At 41.1% G+C, this 15,418-nt stretch overlaps 1 protein-coding gene across 1 annotated transcript in view; it reads left to right on the top strand.

Annotated features, from left to right (window-relative positions):
- otud4 (OTU deubiquitinase 4) overlaps positions 1-15,418 on the top strand; it is a 129,634-nt gene that overhangs the window by 511 nt on the left and 113,705 nt on the right. The window lies entirely within an intron of this gene.

Genomic DNA, 15,418 nt, shown 5'->3' with positions numbered 1-15,418 from the left:
CAACTCTTGGCGATCTATTTCGGAATTAAACACGTAGATTTTTACTGATATACAAACATATTAGTGGTATGATTGTTTGACTTTTTAATGTTTGCCATTGATCTTGAACATAATGAAAATATATTTGTATTCACCTTTATAATACCAGGTGTACCATGCTGTGAGACTGCTTGCAAATTCTGCTCAACTTTTTGCATTGTAACTTGCTGGAAGTTTTGAACTTGTAAAAGTGAGTCAAGGGCAGAGTCGCATCTGGGACATCAGTCAATGATTTATGTAATTGAGTAACAAGATTAAGAATTGAGAAAAGAACGAGTCTAATAAGGAGCCAAGTGACAAAGAAAAAAGATAAACAAAAGAAGTTCACATTAGTTTTGATATTAAGAAATATAGCAACTGACTACACAACAGAGTAAGAATTTTAAAAAATGATTATAGTCCATTTAAATTGTTTCCCTTTGAGTCAGGTGATTGACATCATATTAAAATATCATTATAGTGGAGAAAGTTTGTTGCAGTGACACTAAGCACTAATTGGACAATATATAGAATGCTGTACATGATTCTGGGCAATACCTTAGGAACAATATTTTGCAGAGCCTTCCTTGGCAAGATTTACCAGCAGGAATCCTTTCTATCAAGGAATGGGAAATGCGGAGGGAATAGTAAGAACTGCCGATGCTAGAGTCAGGGATAACACAGTGTGGAGCTGGAGGAACACAGGCCAGGCAGCATCAGAGGAGCAGGAAAGCTGATGTTTCGGGTCAGGATCCTCCTCCTTCAGAAGAATTTTTTACAGTGTTGACTTGGTGGTGGATTAAGTACTTTAGCTTCATTTGCTGAATTTAGGCTTTGGGGATTTATATTTGCTAAATAAATAAAAACCAGAATGTTATAAATGCTCCAAGAATTTAGTATTAAACTTGTGTAAACCATGGAATGTAGAATGTTGGAGAGTGATTATAGTTGTTGATTTTAAGGTTTTGAAAGAAATCCTGTAGGATTGTTTGAGAACTTTTTCTGCTAATAAAAATGTTTTGGAAGTACAGGCATATTCCTTAAAATTAGGCAATGACCATTCAGGAGAAAAAAAATATGAAAGCTGTTTTTGTGCAAGGTAAGATTGAAATATCAAACTTGCTCATTCAAAAAACTATAGTTGCTAGCTCAACTACTAAATTTAAACTTTTAAACTTGTGTGTTTTTCTAATCATATATAATTTAAAGAGCTCTGGAGACAAAGCAAGGCGAACAGAGAGGATTGAATTATGGAACAGATTCTAGCAGCTTTGTGTCCTACAGTTGACACCGAGATGCTGATACATCTGAGTTTTTGCAGCACTTTCTGTTCTTGTTCTGGTGTTCCTTGTTACCAACTTAGAAATCTGTATGTCTGTGGACTCTCTGACATTTTGTATGATGATAACCATGGCACTGATGTGCTATTGTCTTTCCTGAAAGATCAGTCTTAGCAAATCTGGGGGATGGTTGATTGGCTCCGTCAGTTGGATGACCATTGTGCATCAGACTGTTGCCAACAGCGCAGGTTCTATCTCATTCTGCCTCAAGTGGATTCAGGGGCTGCCTCCTCGCCTCCTTTGTAGTGGAGTCTGAATTGTTGTGGGTCTGACCTGCATTTGGGTACAGACCTCAAGAAGAAGGAAGAATTTATGCAACTTCTAAGCAAAAGCATGATTTTTGTATTAAGGTGTATTATTATTGCCGCCGCATTTTTCGGAGAGTGGGAAGTCCCGGCTGTTCAGGAATAGATTTTGTAAGCTATTCCATAATATAGTGGGTTAAAGATTCTTAGTGGATTTCATTGGAAGTAAGCATATATTTTATATGTACTACAGTTCACAGTGGATATGAATAATAACCATTACTGAATACAATAACACATCATTATGTTCTCAATTCTGATCTAGTATAAAGAGAATTTAATTTTGTATAGTCTGGAGCTTGAGAGAAGCAGAAGAAGCCTTCTTGAATTCTGAAGTAACTATTCTAACATGCTTCCCAACACTCCCACTAATGTTTCTCCTGTTGTGTACTCCATCTTGACATGCAATTATTGAATTTAGTGTTGCAATAAATAGAGCTCTCTTCCTTATCAAGGAGTGATGTTGTCCAAATTCCACAACAATGTTCTCAGAAAAGTTGCTGTCTGAGTGAGACAAGATAACGTGTAGCCTCTACTGCACTGTATTTGGTTTACACTGGAAATGAAACTGAAACCAAAACACTTTTGACCATTTCTTTAAAAAAAACCTCAGAAGAAGCATCATTCCGGACTTGCTGTTAACTCTATTTTCTCTCTCCCAATGCTGCCAGACCTGTTGAATTTCTTCAGCATTCTGTTTCAGATTGCCAGCATTCACAGTATTTTGTTTTCAATTCAACATAGTACTGCAGCTATGCAAAGAGCAGACACAGTTTCAACATCACCACCTTTTAATTTGCAAATACAGGTAGGGATGTAATGTACCATGCTTTAACCTTCCTCTATGCCAGAAAACATTAGAGCTGATAGTTTCACTGATATTTGTATCAAATCTATAGTAATTTTATGCCTCCTATTTATTTATTGCGAAATAAATAGATGTCAGTTGAAGAATGCCTTATCCTGAGGCAAAAAGTAAAACCATTAATCACAATGTTTTAAACATACTTGAGGGAGTTTAGAAGTTAAACCTTTTTTGGCTTGCACTCACCAGAACTAGGTTGCAAGAAACAGACTCAGTGTCTCTTTTTCTATGTTGTACAGCGTGAACAGAGGGAAATAATTGTTTAAGCTATATTGGAGTGGGGATGCTGCAGGAACAGTTAACTGTCAATCTTAATTCTTACAAAAGGCAGGTAGATCTGATTGCCACCTTCCCATGACAACCCCCTGACCAATGTTTGATATGCCCAATGACCCCTTTTTGCTTTGAAAAAGGTGCAGTGCACAGATCCTTCTTGTCGATGTAGACCAGGGTCCTGAATATTTTTATATGTAGATTCTGCCACATACAAATACATCATGTTGCAGGCTGCTTAAATTGTTAGCAAGCTTTATCAAACAACACGTCCCATTGAGCATGTGCTCATCAGCCCATGCTGGCAAGTCTCAGTAAAGTATGTCTACCATTAGGTGTGATTCTGCTATTGGAAATCATTTTGTTAAATAATCTGAACTACGCCGAAAGGATACGGCAGCAATCAATTTATGATCATTAGTCGGGCTTGTGGTGTGATGCATTTGCGTGTTCTAAAAACTACATATATAAATACTCAGGATTTTTTTTGTAGTCACATCTTTTTTTACAAAAATGGAATTGTGGAGGTAGTCAACCTCTGCATACCCATGCAATATCTTGATCAATCAGAATGTACTGGCCTGCTTTGAGAATTAAGATTGCCATTTTATTGTTCTTGCAGTATTGCCAAGCCGATGACAGCCTAATCAATTAGTACCCTTGCTCATTCTGTATAAAATTGTGTCCTTTCTTTTATCCTTGCTACCCAGTTCTGATGAGTGCAAGACGAAATATTCAACTTGTGTTCTTTTAGCCTGTTTACAGTCTGTCTTACCAAATATTTAATGAATGATTTATAGCTGTACAAAGTGTAGAGCTGGATGGACATAGCAGCATCGGAGGATCAGGAAGGCTGATGTTTCAGGCCTAGACCCTTCAGAAAGATCCTTTTTGATCCTCCCTAGATCCTTCTTATTCATTTCTGAAGAAGGGTCTGGGCCCGAAACGTTGGCCTTCCTGCTCCTCTGATGCTGCTTGGCCTGCTGTGTTCATCCAGCTCTGCACCTTGTTATCTCAGATTCTCCAGCATCTGCAGTTCCTTCTATCTCTGCCAGAGAATGTTGCGCAGTTATGCCTACAAAGATGCCCTGGCCTGGATTTTGCATTCGGCAGTAACTGTGGTTAATCTTTTTAAAGAAATCTATCCAGTAAGTTTTAATAGTTTCTTTTATAATGAGGGTTTCAATTTTCCCAATGTTCGATTCTGATGCCAGAATTAGAGGATTATGAGATAATAGCTATATTATCAATCAAGCGAGCAGACAATCACCTTGAAAGATTTTCATAGCAGACGAAATGCATTGATTATCATTTGCATTTATAGAATTTTACAGTGTGTAAAATAACGATCAAAACTCATGTTTATCAGGTAGATACGAAAATATAATAATCATATCAAAACAAATCAAATTTGTATCAATATTTAATTTTAATGTGGCAGTTATACAAATATTAGTTTTTCAGGGCCAGTGAAGTTGACCAAAAGTGGAAAAGACTCAGGACATCCCTAAAACCTAGCTACACCTTATTCACTCATTAATGTGTAACTGACTTCAGGCATTTTAAATAGTGATATTGCAGTGTGGGAAGGGGAGTTCACATCGGCTCAAGTGATTCTCTTCAAGATTGCTATCTGCAGAGATTTGAACAGTACATTCATTTAAGTTGCAGGCAGTCATTTGACAATAACTTCTGGATTTCCATCCTTCTCTGCACATGTGCAGACATTGTTCCTCAGTTGAAATGACAATGATCACTGACAGTTTTGCCACCTTACACAAGCACAAAATTGGCTTCTATTTTTTTGATATTCAAATCTTACTTCTGTTTAAGTAAATACTCTTGATGACACAGAATTAATCCATTTCTATACCTACATAAAATATGTCTAATGGTGTTTTAGACTTTGTGTACACTATATAACGTACTATTCCACAATATTCTGAAATTACTGTGATCTGTACTTTTTCTAGCTAAATTTTTTTCCCAAAGGCAAAGCTGAGTTTGATCATATGAACCTTTTTCCAAATATTGATACGGTCTTCCTATAACTCATTTGCCATAAATCATACCTGGTTTGCAAAGAAATAAACATATACAGATATGTATACACACAACCTGAGCTGCATCACACTGCAACACCCTAGAACTCCAGAGAATGAAAGAGGAGCACCTACACAATGTTTCACCGACAACAGATACCCAAGGAGTTTTTTTCTGCAAATGACAACAAAACAAACAACAGTCAGAGAGCACGGTACAAAAGATATGAGCAATGTTACCTTACATCAAAAAATATATCAGAAATGACTACCAGATGCCCAAGACAGCCTAAGATCATGATTGCACACAAACCTACAGCAACACTGCACCACATGTTACCAAAGACTAAAGACCCCATACCGACAGAAAACAAGACCACTGTGATATACAGACTACCATGCAGTGGGTGCAATAAACATTACTTTGGATAAAAAGGGAGGAAACAGACCATCAGGATACATGAACACCAGTTGGCAGCAAAAAGACATAACCAATATTCACTTGCTTCAGTACATACAGACAATGAGGGCTGTTAGTTTGACTGAGACAAGTGAACACCAGACATGCAAGGGAATTTCTGGAAACCTGGTTCTCAACATGGGACTCCATTGACAAATGCATAGAAATAGACCCTGTACACAGACCACTGCTAAAACAACAGAACTGGAAGCAACAACACTATTACACTAGAGGATCATGTAAATGTGGAAGGAAGCAGAACATCAATATTTCGCTTAGAGGTTGCACTGATGATGTTGCCTCAAAGGGTAACAAAACGACTGCACACCACAGAGCAATTGGCTGGGTGAGCAAACGAACAATTGCAGATAGTTTTTGCTTTATAAGTTGCTGTTCTTTCTGGGATCACTTTCATTACTCTTCATCGGATTATTTTTAAGAGCTGCCTTCTTGATCCCATACTTTTCTTGTCTACGTGCTGGTAATTGCTGGCCATGTTTATTTAAATTTTTTTTATACAATCACAAGACATGAATAGACATTGCCCGTCCCTTATTCCCCTTGAGGAAGTGGTGGTGATTTGCTTTTTAAATCGCTGTAGCCCATGTGATGTAAGTAGACCCACAATGGTGTTGGAGAGGAACTTCCATGATAGTGTAGAAAAGATGATTTTGTGTGTGTGTGTGTGTCATGTGCAGCTGTTCTTCAAGGTGGTAAATGTGGTGGTGTTGTGAACAGGCCTGGGTGTTGCCATTGCTTGTTTATGCATTGTAGCCACTTTGGTGCTGGAAGAAGTGATTGTTAAAGATGTTGGATGGGGTACAACTGAAGCACTCTACAAAGCAGAGTGAATGGCGAAAAGTTGAATGTTGCGACTGTTGCACTGGAGCTAGCTGGTGCTGTTGACATTGGTCGTTGAACTGTCAGTTTCATAGTATTGAATTTTGCAGATTGGTTGAGATTCTGTAGATCTGACTCCTTTTGACAGTGGTTTGAATTCCAGAATTCAAGAAGACCCAATCATTCAGTGCCAAAGAAAAATCATGCACCATGCCTCAACGACCACGACACAGTGGCTCTGACCTCCAGAATTATGAAGTGCGTTGAGAGATTAGACATGGCTTGCATCAACTCCAGCCTACTTGTCTTGATCCTCTGCAATTGGCCAATGATGTGACAGGTCCACAGCATCCCTGAACTATCTGGGTTACAGGGGTACCTATAATGTACCTTGTCAAATGAATTCTGGAAATCTAGATTGGTCATGATCTGTTTGAATGGTAGCACAGGTTCAAGAGGTTGAGTGGTGTACTTCTGTTGTTGATTTATATTTTTGCAAGTATATCTTTCATTTCATTTCTCCTTCCCTTTAACCTATCCCTGACTTTTTTTTGTTCTACCTGATCTTTCCCCACCTTTCAACAGCAAACAACCCATAGATTGTTACCTGTCTTCAGTGCTGAAGAAGAGTCAAATTGACTTGAAACATTAATTCTGTTTCTCTCTGCATGCTACTAACCTACTGACGTTTTCAGCACTTTTTGTTTTTATTTTTGATTCAAGTTCCAGCATGTGCACGATACGATGCTTTTATATTATTAGACCATAAGAAATAGGAACAGGAGTTGGCAAGTCTGTCCAGTTATTCAGTAGGATCATGGTTGAGCCGACATTTCTCATTTCAAGCTCCTTGCATTTTCCTGTATTCCTTGCTTCACCTACTGATCAAGAATTTACCTCACCTTAAATATTCAGAAGGACTTGTTGCAACTGAGGGCTGTGGGGGCAGAGTTCCAAAGATTCTCAACCCTCTGAGAGAAGAAATTCCTCCTCGTCTCAGCCTTAAATTGGTGCCTCTTTATTCTGAGACTATGCTGTCTGGTCCTAGACTTTACCATGAGGGGAAACATCCTGTCAGCATTTATCCTGTCAAACCCCTTAACAATCTTATGTTTCTATGATATCACCTGTCATTTTTCTAAACTCCAGGAAGTAAAATCCCAATCTGTATAGCCTAGAGAACCTTCTCTGAACTGCCTCAAGTGAAATGATACCCTTCCTTAAATAAGGGACCAAAACTGGTCATAGTACTCCAGATTTGGACTCACCAGCACCTACTTTTAAACTGCAATTTCCCCTGAAATAAGGATCAGCATTCCATTAGTCACCTTGATTACCTGCTGCACCTGGGTGTTAAATTTCAGTGTTTCATGTACAAGTAACCCCAAGTCCTCCATGTTGCAACTTTCTGCAGTTCTTCTCCATTTAAATCATAATCTGTTCTCTTGTTCTCCCTTCTAAAATGAACTCACATTTTTGCACATGATGCTGCTTATGCCAGTTTTTTTTTGTCACTCATTTAACCTGTCAGTATCTCCCTGTAAGTTCGTATCCCTCTTGCATTCTGTCTTTCCACCTGTTAACGTATTGTAGCCAAATTTGCAAACAATGTATTTACTTCCTTGCTCCAAGCCATTAACATATTATACACAGTTGTGGCCCCAGCACTGATCAACCCCTTATCTACACTTAATGTTTCTTGTCCATGAGCCAATTCTCTATCTGTGCTGATATACTGCCTCCAATACTGTGGGTTCTTAACTTAGAACTTAACCACTAATTCCCCTCTATCCACTTTGGTTGAGAGTTCCTTGAAAAACTCTGATACATTAGTTAGACGTGATTTCCCGCTCATGAAGCCAGGCTGACTCTGCTGGCTTAGCAGAACATTTGGAAAATCGTAATCAATTACTGCTCTAATGATTGATTCCAATACCTTTCCAACAATAGATGTTAGATTAATAGGCTATGTTACCTGCTTTTTGCATCGTTCCCTTTTATTTTTGAAGTGGGGTGTCACTTTGACAGTTTTACAATTCTCTGGTACTTCTCCAGAATCCAAGGATGTTTGGAAGATTGCAGTCAATGCCTCCACTGTCTCTGTAGCTACCTTTTTTTAGGATCCTAGGATGCCACCCATCAGGTTGAAGGGATTTATTTGCCTTTAGCTCCATTAGTTTGTCTAATATTACTTCTCTAGTCATGGTACTTAATTCCTCCCCTATATTCTGTGGTCTTAATAGGATGTTCAGTGTATCTTCAGATGCAAAACATCTGTTCAGTACCTCTTTCATTTCCTTGTACCCCCATAATGGCGTGGCATGGCAACTACTCTGCCCAGGACCATAAGAAACTACAGAAGGTGATGTGCACAGCCCAGACCATCATGGAAGTCAACCTTGCATCTTTGGACTCATTTACACGGTTTGAACCGTGGAAAGGCTACCAACATCATCAAAGACCCATTGCACCCTCGTAACGATCTCGTACAACCTCTTCCATTGGGCAGAAGATAGAAGAAGCCTGAGCACGTACATGAGCAGAATCAGAAACAGCTTCTTTCTGGCTGTTATCAGACTGATGAATGGACTCCAACCACAAATAATGCTGATCTTGCTAATGTTAATCTCACCTAGCGCACACCCTATGCAATGTAACCTGTATGCCTCAGTCTAAGTCTTTTTGATCTGTATGCCCTTGCTTACAATGACCTGGCTTTACTGTTTGCAAACAAAGCTTTTTCACCTATACTTTGTAACATGTCAATTATTCAATTAATCACCCGAATCATTTTCTGTGGGGCCTGTACTCAGCTTGACCTATCTGTTGGCTTTTATATACTTAAATAAGCTCTCATTGTCAGTTTTTACATTCCTCACTAGTTTGCTGTCATTTACTCTTTGTTATCTTCTTAGCCCTTCCTTGCTAGATCCTGAATTTATCCCAGTCTTTGGGGCTATCGTTGACTTTGGCCGCCTTTTATGTACTTTTTCTTTCAACGTAATACTGTCCTTAACTTCTGGATGTGAGTTTGCTTGCTGAGCTGGAAGGTTAGTTTTCAGACGTTTCGTCACCGTTCTAGGTAGCATCATCAGTGAGCCTCCTGTGAAGCGTTGGTGTTATGTCCCGCTTTCTATTTATCTGTTTAGGTTTCCTTGGGTTGGTGATGTTTACTTAGTTCTTAATTTGTTTGGTTTTAAATTTCCAATTAGTAGTTTAGTTTTTAATGTGTAAAATATTTCTCCTGTTTACTTTAATCTGAAAGCAACTTCTAATAGTCAAATTAGCAGCTATTACCAAGAAGTGAATTTACAGCTTTCCTATGTGCTGAGCCCTCATTCCTGGGTTTCATTTTGTCCTGTTAAAAAGGCCTTACAAAATATGAACTGAAGAAAGCAAGCAAAATTGATTCCCAAGTTTTAAATTCTGGTGTGCTCTAATATTGACGCCTATGCCGTCAACTGCAAATGACTTAAATTCTGGAGTTCCCTCCTGCACTTCCCCACCTCTCTGCCTCCCTCCTTAAAATCTGCTTTTGACCAAGATTTTTAATTTCATTTTCTGACTCCACGTACAATTTTAATTGCCTTATTGTCTTTTAGTTGGTATGCAAGTTGTTTTCCTACGTGCCATGATGATTCATTAGACTGCTCCTGCTGAATCATCTAACCTCCATTTTATTTTAAATTGACTTGATAGCCTTGCTTATTGTAATTAAGTATAATGTTTGACTTTCTGTCTAAGTGCTCTGAGACGTGAAGTTGCAAATAGTTATTGTGGACACTTTGCACAATTACAACACAATGTTTGTTTCATATGAAATCTGGCCACTCTAGTTTCTGGATAGTTAAAATGGGTATCAGGGTGCAAACTCTCTGGTGGTTGGAGTCATACCCGATACTTAGGAAAATGGTTGTGCTTGTTGGCAGTCACTCGTCTCGGCTCCAGGACATCTCTGCAGGAGTTCCTTCAAATACTGTCCTAGGCTAAACCATCTTCAGCTGCTTCATCAATATCCTCCCCTTCATCATAAGGCCAGAAGTGAGGATGTTCACCAATGGTTGCACAATGTTCAGCACTATTTGTGACTCCTCAGGTATTAAATCAGTCCATGTTCACATGCAACAAAATCTGGACAATATGCAGGCTTGTGCTGACAAGTGGCAAGTGACATTCACGCCACACAAATGCCAGGCTATGACCATCACCAATATGAGACAACCTAACCAACACCCCTGACATTTGATGGTGTTACCATCACTGAATCCTCCATTATCAACATCCTCGGGGTTACCATTGACCAGAAATGCAACTGGGTTCACCACATTAATACACTGGCTACAAGAGCAGGCCAGAAGCTAGCAATACTGTGGCAAATAACTCACCACCTGTCTCCCCAAAGCCAGTCCACCATTTACAAGGCACAAGTCAGGGCCAGGATGGAATACTCCCCACTTGCCTGGATAAATGTAGTCCCAACAACATTCAAGAAGCTTCACACCCTCCATGACAAAGCAGCCTGTTTGATTGGCACTGTATCCACAAGTATCCACTCCCTCCACCACCGATGCTCAGTAGTAACAGTGCGTACTATCTGCAAGATGCACTGCAGAAATTCACCAAAGATCCTCAGCACCTTCCAAACCCACGACCACTTCCATCTAGAACAACAAGGGCATCAGACATTTGGCAACACCATCACCTCCAAGTTCCTCTGCAAGCTGCTCCCATCCTGACTTGGAAATATATCTCCGTTCCTTCAGTGTCGCTGGGTCAAAATCCTGGAATTCCCTCCCTCGTAGCATTGTGAGTCAACCCACAGTAGGAGGGCTGCAGCGGTTCAAGAAGGCAGCTCACCACCACCTTCTCATGGGCAACCAGGGATGGGCAAGAAATGCTGGCCAGCCGGTGATGCCCACATCCCACAAATGAATTGGAAAAAAATGAAATTCCCACTGCAGACAGCTTTTGGAGGACAAGTGTATTGGCGCACTGTCGGAACTTGCTGACTTTGCAGGATGGGTTTATTATTAGCAGTGATTATAATTTACCATTACTTTTGAGATCTTCGTGAAGTGAGACACGTGGAAGTCCTGCCTTTTTTAAGTGTGTCAAGTCTCCCATCCTCTTGACTGTTTGAGAGTGACCAGGTGAGAGATCCTTAACTTTCACAATAGGGTGGAACATTTCTGAACTTTCTCTTTATTTTAAGAATTCACTGCTTTGAGTAGCATAAGGTTAATTCCACTTTTTGTTGTTTTTGGTACCTTAGAATTCACAAGATGCTTTTTCTGTCAGAGATAATAGGAACTGCAGATGTTGGAGATTCCGAGATAACAAGGTGTAAAGCTAGATGAACACAGCAGGCCAAGCAGCAGTATAGCAGCAGGAAGGCTGATGTTTCGGTCCTAAACCTCTAGGCCCTTAACGTCAGCCTTCCTGCTCCTATGATGCTGCTTGGCCTGCTGTGTTCATCTAGCTTTACACTTTGTTATCTTGTGAATTCTGTTTTGTTTAAATTATGGTTGGAGCACACATTTGCAGCATGGAAAAGGTGTGTAGGTGTTGGTGTGTTTCTGTACATATGAATGGTCTCCAGTTTCTTCTCTAATTAGTTGTTGGCTTCAGAACCTGATTCGTCTAATCAATGGCTGTCAAAGGAACATTTGACTGCATTCCTCAACTACTGGAGATCAAGGTAGTTGAGTTGAAACTCAGACACAAGGAGGGCAACTTGTAGCTGTGGGGTGATACGTCACGAGAGGGTTGTGCTCACAGAACTAAAGGGGGAAAACTGGGCTGAATGTTACAGTTGTGTACCGGAAATACGTTGCGAGTTCTCTGTATTGAACTATCATCCTACAAATATTCAGTGTTGTATGAGGTGCTATTAATAAATTGACCTCGTTCCTAATTTCTGTCTTTTCCTTGTTTTGTTAGGTTATGGTTGGCACAGTTACATTGTTGCTAAATGTAATTATCTAGAATTTGATAATGGATGTGCCAGCAAATTTATTGGCATTTCTAAGTTTGGGAGTGGAGTCTTAGAGCTGTACAGCATGGAAACAGACCCTTTTTTGGTCCAACTTATCTGTGCCAACCAGATATCCTTAACTAATCTAGTCCCATTTGCCAGCATTTTACCCATACCTCTGTGGACCCTTCCTATTCGTCAACCCATCCACATGCTTTTCTAAATGTTGCACTTGTACCAGCGTTCACAACTTCCTGTAGTAGCTCATTCCATACATGCACGACCCTCTGTGTGAAAAAGTTGCTTCCCCGCTCTCTCTCTCCCCCCCCCCCCCCTCCCCCACCGGCCCTCTAGATTTGGAATCACCCGTTGTGGCGAAAAGACCTTGGGTATTCACCATATCCATGCCCTTCATGAATTTTTCAACAACTCTAACGTCACCCCGCAGCCCGATTATGCTCGAGGGAAAATAGTCTCAGCCTGTTCAGCCTCTCCCTATAGTGCACACCCTCCAACCCTGGTAACGTTTTTGTAAATCTTTTCTGAACATTTCAAGTTTCACAATATCCTTCCTATACCATGGTCACGCAAATTGAATGTAGTATTCCAAAAGTGGCCTAACCAATGTCCTGTACAGCTGCAACATTACTTCCCAACTCAAGTCAATGCACTGACCAATAAAGGCAAGCATACCAAACGCCTGCTTCAGTATCCTGTGTACCTGTGACTCCCAATTTCATGGAACTATAAACGTGCACTGCAAGGTCTGTTTGTTCAGCAACGCTCCTCAGGACCTTACCATCAAATGTCTAATACCTGCCCTGATATGCCTTTCCAAAATGCAGCACCTTGCATTATCTGAATTAAACAGCAAGGGAGTAGTCACTTCGTTAGGGGTTTACTACAGGCCCCCCAATAGCAGCAGGGAGATTGAAGAAAGCGTAGGTCGGCAGACTTTGGAAAAATGCGGACGCAGTAGGGTTGTTGTAATGGGTGACTTTAACTTTCCTAATATTGATTGGAACCTCCTTCGAGCAGAAGATTTGAATGGAGCTGTTTTTGTAAGGTGTGTTCAGGAGGGTTTCCTAACGCAGTACGTTGACAGGCCGACGAGGGGAGAGGCCATTCTAGACTTGGTGCTCGGAAACGAGCCGGGGCAGGTATCAGATCTTGTGGTGGGAGAGCATTTTGGTGATAGTGACCATAACTGCCTCACATTCTACATAGCTATGGAGAAGGAGAGGATTAGGCAAAATGGGAGGATATTTAATTGGGGAAGAGGAAACTATGACGCGATTAGACACGAGTTAGGAAGCATGGACTGGGAGCAATTGTTCCATGGTAAGGGAACTATAGACATGTGGAGACTGTTTAAGGAACAGTTGTTGCGAGTGATGAGTAAATATGTCCCTCTGAGACAGGCAAGAAGGGGTAAGATAAAGGAACCTTGGATGACGAGAGCAGTGGAGCTTCTTGTGAAAAGGAAGAAGGTAGCTTACATAAGGTGGAGGAAGCTAGGGTCAAATTCAGTTAGAGAGGATTACATGCAGGCAAGGAAGGAGCTCAAAAATGGTCTGAGGAGAGTCAGGAGGGGGCACGAGAAAGGCTTGGCAGAAGGAATCCGGGAAAACACAAAGGCATTTTACACTTATGTGAGGAATAAGAGAATGATCAAAGAAAGAGTAGGGCCGATCAGGGATAGCATAGGGAACTTGTGTGTGGAGCCTGAGGAGGTAGGGGAAGCCCTAAATGAGCTTTTTGCTTCTGTCTTTATGAAAGAAACGAACTTTGTAGTGAATGAAACCTTTGAAGAGCAGGTGTGCATGCTGGAATGGATAGAGATAGAGGAAGCTGATGTGCTGAAAATTTTGTCAAACATTAAGATTGACAAGTCGCCAGGCCCGGACCAGATTTGTCCTGGGCTGCTTTGGGAAGCGAGAAATGCAATTGCTTTGCCACTTGCGAAGATCTTTGCATCCTCGCTCTCCACTGGAGTCGTACCTGAGGACTGGAGAGAGGCAAATGTAATTCCTCTCTTCAAGAAAGGAAATAGGGAAATCCCCGGCAATTATAGACCGGTAAGTCTCACGTCTGTAGTCTGCAAGGTGTTAGAAAGGATTCTGAGGGATAAGATTTATGACCATCTGGAAGAGCATGGCTTGATCAAATACAGTCAACACAGCTTTGTGAGGGGTAGGTCATGCCTTACAAACCTTATCGAGTTTTCTGAGGATGTGACTAGAAAAGTTGATGAGGGTCGAGCTGTGGATGTGGTGTATATGGACTTCAGTAAGGCATTTGATAAGGTTCCCCATGGTAGGCTCATTCAGAAGGTCAGGAGGAATGGGATACAGGGGAACTTAGCTGCTTGGATACAGAATTGGCTGGCCAACAGAAGACAGCGAGTGGTAGTAGAAGGAAAATATTCTGCCTGGAAGTCAGTGGTGAGTGGGGTTCCACAGGGCTCTGTCCTTGGGCCTCTACTGTTTGTAATTTTTATTAATGACTTGGATGAGGGGATTGAAGGACGGGTCAGCAAGTTTGCAGACGACACAAAGGTCGGAGGTGTCGTTGACAGTATAGAGGGCTGTTGTAGGCTGCAGCGGGACATTGTCAGGATGCAGAGATGGGCTGAGAGGTGGCAGATGGAGTTCAACCTGGATAAATGCAAGGTGATGCATTTTGGAAGGTCGAATTTGAAAGCTGAGTACAGGATTAAGGATAGGATTCTTGGCAGCGTGGAGGAACAGAGGGATCTTGGTGTGCGGATACATAGATCCCTTAAAATGGCCACCCAAGTGGACAGGGTTGTTAAGAAAGCATATGGTGTTTTGGCTTTCATTAACAGGGGGATTGAGTTTAAGAGTCGTGAGATCTTGTTGCAGCTCAATAAAACTTTGGTTAGACCGCACTTGGAATACTGCGTCCAGTTCTGGGCGCCCTATTATAGGAAAGATGTGGATGCTTTGGAGAGGGTTCAGAGGAGGTTTACCAGGATGCTGCCTGGACTGGAGGGCTTATCTTATGAAGAGAGGTTGACTGAGCTCGGTCTCTTTTCATTGGAGAAAAGGAGGAGGAGAGGGGACCTAATTGAGGTATACAAGATAATGAGAGGCAAAGATAGAGTTGATAGCCAGAGACTATTTCCCAGGGCAGAAATGGCTAGCACGAGGGGTCATAGTTTTAAGCTGGTTGGTGGAAAGTATAGAGGGGATGTCAGAGGCGGGTTCTTTACGCAGAGAGTTGTGAGAGCATGGAATGCGTTGCCAGCAGCAGTTGTGGAAGCAAGGTCATTGGGGTC

Source organism: Stegostoma tigrinum, chromosome 1 (genome assembly GCF_030684315.1).
Source record: "Stegostoma tigrinum isolate sSteTig4 chromosome 1, sSteTig4.hap1, whole genome shotgun sequence".
NCBI classification, from domain to species: Eukaryota; Metazoa; Chordata; class Chondrichthyes; order Orectolobiformes; family Stegostomatidae; genus Stegostoma; species Stegostoma tigrinum.
The sequence above is the reverse complement of the archived record's forward strand: the minus strand, read 5'-3'. Positions and strand labels throughout refer to the sequence as shown.